General features: G+C 31.3%; 1 pseudogene; it reads right to left on the minus strand.

The window, feature by feature from the left end:
* Positions 1–7,259: 7,259 nt before the first annotated feature.
* Positions 7,260–11,161, minus strand: LOC102594777 (cysteine-rich receptor-like protein kinase 29; annotated as a pseudogene).
* Between the last annotated feature and the right edge of the window lie 234 nt (positions 11,162–11,395).

Here is an 11,395-nt window from a genome sequence, read left to right on the forward strand (position 1 = left end):
CAATTTTCCGATTTTTTTTTTTAAAATTATCGCTGCTTTGGCAGCAATTTTCCTTAATGTTTTTTTTTTAAAAAAAAATGAATAATGCTGCTGAGACAGCGATTTACAATAAAAAAAACTAAGGTCATGCACGACATTAAAAGATATCGCACCCTAGGTAGCGATTTTGTCGTTTTAGTTTTTTAAAAAAAATTGATATACCATTTATGTTTTTTGAGGGGAAAAAATTACCCTTTTAACTCCGGACTCGATTTTATTAGGCCAAACCACTTTTGGGCCTAGTCTTGTATAACTCTGTTTGAATTTTAATAATAGCAACTTTCACATATAGCAAACACAAAAATCATATTTGTATGTTATAGCTATAGTTTGCATAATTGCGCTCTATATCAAACATGCTATGACTATTTCACTATACATATATACAAAAGAAGCTAGGTTATGTTGATATATATATATATATATATACACACACAAAAGAAGCAATTGTATAATTCGCTGACTCCTATTAAGATTTGTATAATTTCGTTGGCAGCCTCTCAATTCAATTTTATGTGTTTGTACATTTGTATACAATTTGAATTTTTATACAATTGAATCGAAATAAAACATTTGTATATCAAATATCGCACTCTCTCTCTCACATTATATAAACATAAATTATACATTGTATTTTGTTTAAGTTGTGTTTGTATAAAGCGAGAAAGAGAGAAAGGCAAAAGAGAACTGGGCAGGGAAATATTTGTATTGTATAATTATAAGTGTATAGGATGAAAATATATGTATTTGCATGTGTATATACAATTTTCTCTCTCTTTATATAAACAGAACACAATTTATACATTTCTGTTTGTATAAAGCGAGAGAGGCGAGGGAGAGGCTAGCGAGCGAGAATTTCAGGGAGAGAGGCGACTGACCACAGTTTGCTACGGGACACAATTAAATCAAACTATGGTTATAGCATTTAATTTGAATTAATAGTTTGTCATTATATACAATTTCCCTTTTAATAAAGGGCTTAATGCCTGACTTTTATTATTTTTTTAAAATAAAAATAATAATAAAAGTAAACAAAAATCGAGTTCTACAAGTGATACTTCATATAGATTGTGTTATTTTCACCCTTCAACGTATCTCATAGTTACCCATCTTCGATACTCGATAGCACGTTCAAGACTTAACTCTGTTTGCATTTTAATAAAGTGCTTAATGCTTGACTTTTATTTATTATTTTTAAATAATTTTTTTTTATAAAAGTAAGCAAAAAATCGAGTTCTACAAGTGGTTCTTCATATATATTGTGTTATTTTCACTCTCCAATATATCTCATATTTACCATTTTTTATGCTCGATAGCACCTATCTACCCACCATACCGTCCTTACATTATATATTATTTGTTTAAACTATATATAAATATTTTTGAGATGATATTTTTTATTTATACACCAAACACAAAATAATAAAAAAACACATTTATCCTTTTAAATAATATTTACGCACAAAATAGTTCCATTCATACCAAACATACCCTAGATCAATTAATGGAATTTCCACGACTCTAATTTATGGCAGTAAATGATGTGAGATGAGTGGATAATAACAAGCCATCAAGGTGGGAAAATAATGACCGCTTCTTGGTCATACAGTATGCTATATTCTTCGATTTTCTAGGTGAAGTTAAAGTTGCTCACTCCGTCTCCGTTCCGTTTTAGTTGTTATGGTAAAGGTTTGATACATTTTTAAGAAAAAAATAATAAGAAATGTTTATTTAATTAGTAATATATTTCTTATTAGTTAGTCTTAATATGAGAATAATTAATGTTTAAAACAAAATTAAAGAAAGATAATTAATTTTTGAATATACATGACAATTAAAAAAGACAAAAATAGTATTGGTTAATTTATATATTTTTATCTGTTTTCTAACTTTAGTATTATTTTTTAATATTATTTTGTTTTGTTCCCTTACTTCTCATTATGCCATCTTTACTTTGTACTATAGTTTTTTTATATTATTTTTCTATTTTGCGTATTTATGTTATTATTCTAACTTTTTAAAAATTATATTCCTAATTAAAGAAAGGAAATTTCCGCAAATAACCACTATAATACACTTAATTATGCATCATAGTTATAGTTTGCATATTTACGAGCTGTAGCTATAGTTTAAGTTGTCTCGTTTGTATAATTTGTGGGTGAGTTTACATAATTCGCGGGAACATTTGTATAATTGGGCTATTTTTTTTATATAAACTCAAAATAACGAATTTATACAAACACAAACATCTGAATTTTAAATAATTATACAAATGGAGTATACAAAATTACAGTATACAAAAGTTATATAAATTTCGAATTATACAAATGTGCAAATTATACAAATTCGAAATCCCAGCCCACGTAATTATCACTGAATATTGGTTGCGAGAGATAATTAACTAACTAATATATGTTTGTTTAATCATCTAATTTTTCCATTGAAGAAAGAATGAGTCATCTATAAACTTGACGCATATTAATGGGCGACGTCAAATTCCTTGATTTATTAGTCATTATTATTAATTATACACACCTATATTTACAAGATTTTAAAAATATATCTATTTTGTTTTAAAATAGTTCACTGTGGTAATAAGACCATCCTAAGGTATAAATTACTTTTTTATCAAATATTTGAACAATGCTACTCATAAATTATGGTTGTTGTTTTATTTAAAAACATATCTTTGGACTGGTTTTAGAGTCGCCACTTAATTTTGAAAAAAATCAAGAAAACTGATTTTCAATAGATTAAAACAAGAAACCAATTGATAATACTTAAGGGGGGTTCAAGGGTTCCTATTAATATTCTAGGAAGGTTTTTAAAGCACCTAGAATATCCGCTAATGCGGTTATCCGACAACTAATTTATTTGGCTAAAATAATTTTAACTTAGCTTGACTTGCAAAATTGAACTATTTTGTTACTTAGGACCATTTTAAGGGAGAAAATGGAATTATGAAATATTATCTAAGCGAAATATTTGTAAACTTATTCTTTAAGTTTTGTTAAGAAATGACCGATTTAGTTAAATTGTTAAATCAAAATGAATGTCTCTCGAGAATTTGAATTTTTCAACCTTAAGATTTGCAACAAATATTAACAAGCACGCAAACACAATAAAATAAAGAGGAAAAGAAACTCGGGCCCAAGTTTGGTTTTTTGTCCGCCTGGACCAATACTTGGGCCTATTTCGTTTATGGGCCTTTGGCCCATTTAAGTCACCTGCACCTGTCCTGAACAAACAAGTATAACAAATAAATAGGCTTAGGCCCAAAATAACAAAATACAATTCCCAAAATTAAGAGTGGGCCTTTGGCCCGATCTTTCAATTCTCCTCCGCTTTCGCATTCTACCAACTTCGAGACCTGTTCGTCGATCCTATAGCTCGAAAATGGGGCTAACTCGATAGGAAACCAAGTCGGATATGTAGGAGTGGTGTACAAAATAGACTCGGGTAAATGTCACATGCATAAAGAAAGGGATGGTAAGAATTAGTCAAAGGCAAATGACATGGAACAAATAATAAATTAATGAAAGAACTTTGTCAAAAATTCAGAATATGAAAATAAAATAATCGATATGCCGGGGATAGCTAAGGAAAATAGAACAAATTCCAAGGTGAATGACTATTTTTAGCAAATTCTCACGGCGTATGACTATTTTAGCAAATTCGAACATAATTAAATAAAGCACTTTGATTCTTCTTCCAAAAGACTATGAGAATTGACTCCAAAACAGGACAAACTCTAATTGGTAGCTTGACTTATAATTGAAAGCTTGATTAATTTGGAAAGAAATATTCCTACAATCAATTCTCTTTGAAAGTGTTCATATTTGTTTGTAAAAAATTCTAAAAAAAGTTTTTTTTTTTTCTTTTAAGGGATGAATTAGTGAGATTATCTTTTTATTCGTGATTTATTAAGCACCATGCAAAACGAAAAGTGATCAACTAATATAAGACTGAGGGAGTATTAGTTATGATATTATTTAATCTTTTATGTGATACACAACAAACTATAGCATTAGCAAGACAGGGGCAACTATCACGTGATAAACATAATTAAAGACAAAATGGTTATCAATGCACCCAGTCAAATAATTTCAAACATAACTAACTTCAGTATTACCAATACACCTTATTTAGTATTATTCTTATACTCCACTAATGAATAGAACGACCAAAACATCTAAAATAATAATTAACAGAATAATTGTTAAGATCTAAATACACCTTATACAATAATATTATTAATATAGGCTCTGTAAATAATCTCAGAGATAAAAGATACTCTACTAATAAAATAGGACATACGAAACATTTAGCATCAGAATTCAAAAGAAATATACAAGATACTATTATTTTATTTTATTTTTAAATAAAAAAAAAAATAAAAAAAAAATAAAGCTTTATGCAGTGTGTTCAAACAGTTTAAGAAAATAAGTTAAATATGTCAATTGTAAAAATATTAAACTTTATGCCTATTTAGGAAAAATACATACAAATACTCAACAAGTATAGATTATTTTAAACATTTGCAATATACAACAATAATAACATTCAATTATTCTTCTTAAATTAAAATGCAGATCATATATTTTGAAAGTATAACGACACATGTTGAAGTTTCTTATTAAATTGAAATATTTATTTACATTGACAATTTCATTATGCTATTATAATCAAGAAAAATCTTAGACATGAAAATAAAATAAAATACCCAAACACTAATCTACTCAAATTTTTTGTTTATTTATTATTTTATTTTTATTTAAAAAGAAAAAAGAGAATACACTTTCTTGAAGACAACCTTAAAAACCAATGATGTAAGTCAAACAAATAAGTAAAATGTGGCATCAAGAGATTTCCAATAAGGCGAAATCAACTGCATGAAGGCTATACAGACATACGACCTATAATCAGACCTCTAAGCACTAAGGAAACAAGAGAAGTAGTCATATTTTGCATAAAAAGAAAGAAGTCACCATAAAGAAAACAAAGAACGAGTTACATTCACCGGGCAGACAGAAAACTACGAGTATGAGGAGCAATCAAAGCATTGACCACGGAAAGCAAGTCATCAAATCGATTCCGAACGTCATAGAGCGAACACGACTCAACATTTGAAGGGAGTAATATCGATATTCTGCTCATATTTAGGCATATACCAAGAGACATGAACATTTCTAACAGAGAATGAGATCTTTAAAAAAAAACTACTTGTGTGAGATCATAATAGACATACAAAGATCGAGAAAAAAAAAGGTAGCTATAAACAAAGCAAATACGAGATTCTCACCTCCTTTTGGGCAGCGAAATGGAGACCAAACGAGAAGGTGACGACTTCCGATTCTCAATACAAAGCTACAACGAAAAGTTCCGGTGAAAGCTTCAAAGAAAAAACTCTGAATTTGAGACTTGGATCTTTGACTATTTTTATGACTCTCTCTTTTAAAAATAAAATGAAATAAAATAAATAAAGACAAAATATATGTTTCTATATTTCTCCCCCGTATCCAATTTCCCCTTCACTCTTTCTCAATCTTTTCTTCTAACCCAAAATTTTCAACTCCCAAAAAAAAAAATCCCCCTCCCCCCAGTGAACAGAAGCAAATATATAGCCAGGAACTAGGGTTCGGAAATTTTAGGGGGGAAAAGGGATCAAAAATCCGAATAGAAAAGGCCCATCTCGAAATTCAAATTCGAAAAATCTTTCACCATTTTGGCTAAACATACTTTTTCTCACATTTCGTCCCATTCCGGAAGGGGAAAAGGGGATAGATGGACTCGATCCGTTCAATCGTCCCGGACGAGCAACGTGGAGCGATCTCACGCCAGGAGGACGATTCACGTTGCTGCTACTGATGCTTTTTGCCGCAAAACTCGGCTAGAAACAGTACTATCGAGAGGGATGGGAGGAAGAAGACAAAGGAGATGCAGTACTACCCTCTGTTGCTGCTTTTCGTTTGCTTTACTGTTTATCTTCCTTTGGAGTCGTTTGAAAATTAATGTTTTTGTTGCTTTCCGCGTGTGTTGCCGCTTTGAACATTGGAGTTGTTGACGTTTTGTTGGGAATTGTAAGGGAAAGGGGATGGGGTCAGCTGGTACTGCTTGTTGTATGTATGTATTGTATTGTTATATGTAATGTGGGTTGGGGAAATGGGTCGGGTAGAGGGATTATTTAGAAAGGAAATGGGCTGGCAATTAAGGGAGATGGGCCTGTTGGTGCTGCTGTACATGCATGCTGGAAATAGTATTGGGCTGCTGAAAAGTGGCCCAAACTTTGGTCTTAAAATGGTTTTAAGGTGAGGTTAAAGATGGGTTCGATCTTGGAGTTTAAGAAATAGCCGAATTGAGTTAAATTAACAAATTCGGCTAAATCCTAAGTAAGATGGATTAACATTAATTAATTAACGAGCTTCTAAATTTTAATGAAATAGAATAATTAATTTAATTGCAAACCAATAATTTAAAATTATAACCATAACTTGAACTAGACTAATTTTGTAAAATATTTAAAATAACATTTTTTTTTGTGAGACGATTTTCGAGTATCCATAAAATATACTAATTATATATAAAATTACATGAAATATATTTATCATTCAAAGTACTATAAAAATCGACTGAAATTATTTAAAATAACCTTGAAACTATTTTGAATTATATAAAGCTAATTATTCTAAGTCGTTTGAAAAATTAAGAAGCTAGAAAATCAATTACTATCGGGGAGGGTCAAAATTGGGTGTCAACAGTTGTCAATATTATTATTATTATTATTGCCAAACATGTCATCCATGATATTTTGCTAAATCTTTGCTCAGTTAAAATATTTTTTAATCAATTCAACTAAGCCAGTATCATTTATTTTAAAACTATATCTTAGTTATTAATTTTACAAATTGTTAAAAATCTGTAATTATTCTGAATTTCAGCTTACCCGACTCAATAAATAGAGGCAAAAATGCATTTCCATTACTATTGAAAAATTACACCACTTTTACAAGTTCAATAAGTACTAGCAAATTAGTCCAACAAAAAAAAAAATCATTGATAAATCAATCACAAGAACCCCTAACTAATTGGGTCCGAACAAATAGCAAAGTAAATAAGAAAATCCATTAAGTAAAAACATACATGCATCCAGTGTTTACACCAGGTCTATAAATGAATGATATACATTTGCATATACATAGAGAGAGAGATGTATGGATGTTTTATCGAGGATGCAGCTCAGTTATCAAATCCTGATTTCCTGAAGAACATATTGATTTACTTTCCGTTAGTTTGCTTGACGCGGAAATTGTTGAATTGACATCTCCAAAGTGTAAAATCTGTGGGTTTACATCGTTGTGTGGAACTGGAAGACTCAAAGAGCGACTACTGAGCATGAGAAGTACTTCACCCATGTTTGGTCTATTAGCAACATTTTCTTGAACGCACAATAAAGCAATGTGGATGTATCTCACTATGTCACCAACAGGTCCCGAGCTTCCCCTCAGCATAGGGTCTATCAAATTTGAAACTGTTTCTTCGCGCCAGTTCAACCAAGCCTGTGATAGATGAGGCCACACAAAATCATTAATTATACTATCTCTGATTCACATTATGCGTTCCTCTTGAGAAAGACATTTGATGGCATTGTTTATACAAAGTGTTTGTCTAAAATTAAAACAAAAATTGCCTGACTTCTCTAACAAGGTAGTGTACATTTAGTTAGGCACAATTGGAGAAAGATTTGATGCGTAAACTTTTCTTATGATGAAGGGGTGTATGAAAGGAATTAATTCGTCATAAGTTGGGAGAGGGGACAAAAATATGTATTAAGCCAAAGTTATATGACTATTCATCTCGACTTATACTACTTTTAGGGACAATCAAGTTAGCTCAACCAAATTGAGGTAACCATTTCTCAAGTCCTGGTAACATTTCAAGGAAAGATTTGTTTTAATATCGAGGTTTTTATTTTCTAAAAATGATTAAAGAATGCTTCGTATAATGATACAAAAAATAACAGTCTATCTAGTGAGAGATGTTAAACTTACTAAGTCCCAACAATTCTGTTTGTGTTGCCTTGTGTTTCATCCAATGTAAATAGTCTTGCCATGCCAAAGTCTGCAATTTTAGGATTCATCTCTGCATCAAGTAGAACATTACCAGCTTTGAGATCGCGATGAATGATGCGAAGTCTAGAATCCTCATGAAAAGAAAAACACACAGAACTATCCGAGTCCACAGAACCCACTGTGTGTCCTTAAGAAATTTAATCCCCTCAAGTACCCGAGGTTGCAGATTAATTCCTCCCAAGATAAAACGGATTAACCATTAAAGAAGTAGCGGTACCTCAAACTTCAATAATTTCAACGAACTCAAAATGACACTTTCCCAATTCATAGTTGTGGACTTAGTTTTCCGGAATTAAAATAAGGCAGATAACCATACTACAGTCAACATGTCAAATTACACTGACAAAAACATTAAGCAATACATACCAAATAAAAATTAGGTCAAGGCTTGCATTGGGAACAAATTCATAGACAAGAAGTCTCTCTGTTCCATCTAGGCAAAATCCCAGTAATCTAACCAAATTCCTGTGCTGAAGCCTGGCTACCAACAAGACCTCGTTTTTGAACTCTAGATCACCTTGGCCTGAATCTGCTGACAATCTTTTCACTGCTACTTCTTGTCCATTTTGAAGCTTACCCTGAAACATAATACGAGAGCAAATTGAAGAATCAATTATTATAAGCTCATCAACAACGAATCCTCAACCCCAAGCTAAGTTGTGGTTTTGTGGTATGAATTGTCAATGTCCATTTTATGCATCAAGCAAGTCTAATCACCTTATACACAGGACCAAATCCACCCTGTCCCAATTTATTAGCATTTGAGAAGTTGTCTGTTGCTTCTCTAATTATAGAAAAATCATACTGCAAGGATTCTACATCGCTAATATCATCCCCGAGTGTACCTTCACCAAAGTAGTAGTAATAACAAATACAGTATATAGTGAAGCATGTTCTTAAGAAAATTCAACTTTCCTTAAATCATAGAAATACAATACGTTATCTTACCTTGAATTTTATCCACTTCCTCTTTCGCTTCTTCGTTAAGATGACAGAAATACATACAATAAGAATAACAACTGTAACAGTAGGCACAATGATAATGATGATGAGTGAATCTTTTGTATCATCCTTCACTATCGGAACTGTTTTAGTATCATTCCCCGTTGGAGCTGTTTTATCATCATTTCCTTAAAAAAAATGCTTCAAGTTAGTATAATATTCTCAGTTTTAACTAGTAAAATTTTGTGTTATGATGGTGGCGATGAACTGTGTGATATTCTCATCTAAAATTTTAAGTTGTTAGACGACATATCATATATTTAACCATCTTGTTATAGGTTATATTAAATTAAATTAAATTGTTAAATAAGGTAATTAAACTTATACTAGTATCTACTTAGGTACAGTACATATGTCTTCAAATCAAAGTGGAAAGATGTAATTTACGTGCACAGGGTCGACTCAACAAGATCGGGAGCCTAAAACAAAACTTAAGGAAGGGGCCCTAATATATATTTTTTCACCATGTATAGTTTTATTTAAAATCTACTTTTCTAGCTTGATTTTTTAGATGTGAAATCATTAGTTACTATTTTATAATTGATTTGTTTTAATAATTCTCTTTCAATTGATAATATAGACAATCGATTCATTCTCTCTTGAGAAATTGTTGACCTTAGATTTAATCAATTTTAGTTTCGAAAAACCTCTTTCGGCCGAGGCAACGGTTAGAAAACTGTTAACATTATTCTATAAGTTATATATGTGTATTTGGAAAAGAATCAAGTTTTTTATTTAATTGAATGTTTTCATTAGATCATTATCTTCTACTTACATTATTTCTCATTATCTAGTGATCTCAATTTACCACTAAATAAGAAACAAAAAATATTTTCATATGCTTCAATTGGTTCAAAACTATTTTGAAGTAAAAAAAATTGCTTGATCTACTACACATACACACACACTATATATATATATATATATATATATATATATATATATTGTGATTTCATTATCAATATTTTCTATAAAAATTTTCTTACTAAATTCAGGTTCTATATTTATTTCATATGTAATTTCTTTAATAGAAATCATAACATTCACGATACATATAATTATTTTTATAAAAATAACATTTATAAGTAAGTTTTTAAAATAAATGGGGCCCCACCAAAATATGAGATGCCAAGCAATGACTTTAATGGCTTAGGGTTAAGACGGTACCTGCAGGTGGGAGTGGCACATCGAAGAATTTGGAACTTTCATAACGGAGATTGCACCTAGACACAATGATTCTGCCACCGCTCTTGCCGTAGCAGGGACATTTAGGCATATTTTCATAAGCCACAGTTCAGCATTTGAGGCAATTCTGAGGAGATAAATCAGGAGTACACTGCACAAGTGCATATATAGACTGAAAATCTGGACCTGTCGCATTACCAGTAGCATATTTTAGTGAGGAACCACCTTCTACAGCACGATCTCGTAAATTTTCCTGTAATTTACTCCGTTCCTGTTTAAATTCCTCGGGTTTTGTGGCATTAGCAGGATTCCAAAAGTAATATTGAAGAGAAAATGATGTAGTTTCTAAAATGGATGAATCATTCGAGTACTGCAACGAACATTCATCATAGCCACCAATAGCTCTTTTTTGGGTAGGAAATAACTGTACAAGTTTTTGAGCAATGTTATAGACACAATTGCGACATTGTTCTAGCTCCACATCTCCTTTACAGAGCACAATACCACTGACCTTGTCGGTGCTTTGGCCATCGGAAGCATAGCTGAAACTATGGTTATCAATTTTTGAGGAAAGGAAAGAGAGGAGTGAGTTAAGATTATTCTGGTATGCACTATTTTCAGTATAGTTACCATTGGTACCACATGAACTGTAACGTAAATCAGGAAGCTGCGACGCCGATACAATATTGAGAACATGACCGTGTATATGCCAAAAAAGAAAGAGTAGCACCTTCTGAATAGCCATGGTCATGGTTGTCTAACTTGCATTTCCATTTGTAGAAGCTTAGATATTTTGACATCAAAGGTAAAATGAGTTGGCTTTTATTTTTATTTTTATTTTTTTAGCTTAAAAAAACATGCATCAGGTCATTAAATGTAGTTGTACTTAATACTCTCAGAGGGGTCGTTTGGTGTGAAGGATTATACCAAATAGTCTTGGATAAAATTATAGTGATGCTTAATTTGTTGTTTGGTTGACAAGTCCGGGATAACTTATCCCGGGATTAATAATTAGTACCGGGATAAGTTATCCCTCTCTT

Source organism: Solanum tuberosum, unplaced genomic scaffold, assembly GCF_000226075.1.
Source record: "Solanum tuberosum cultivar DM 1-3 516 R44 unplaced genomic scaffold, SolTub_3.0 scf00099, whole genome shotgun sequence".
NCBI classification, from domain to species: domain Eukaryota; kingdom Viridiplantae; phylum Streptophyta; class Magnoliopsida; order Solanales; family Solanaceae; genus Solanum; species Solanum tuberosum.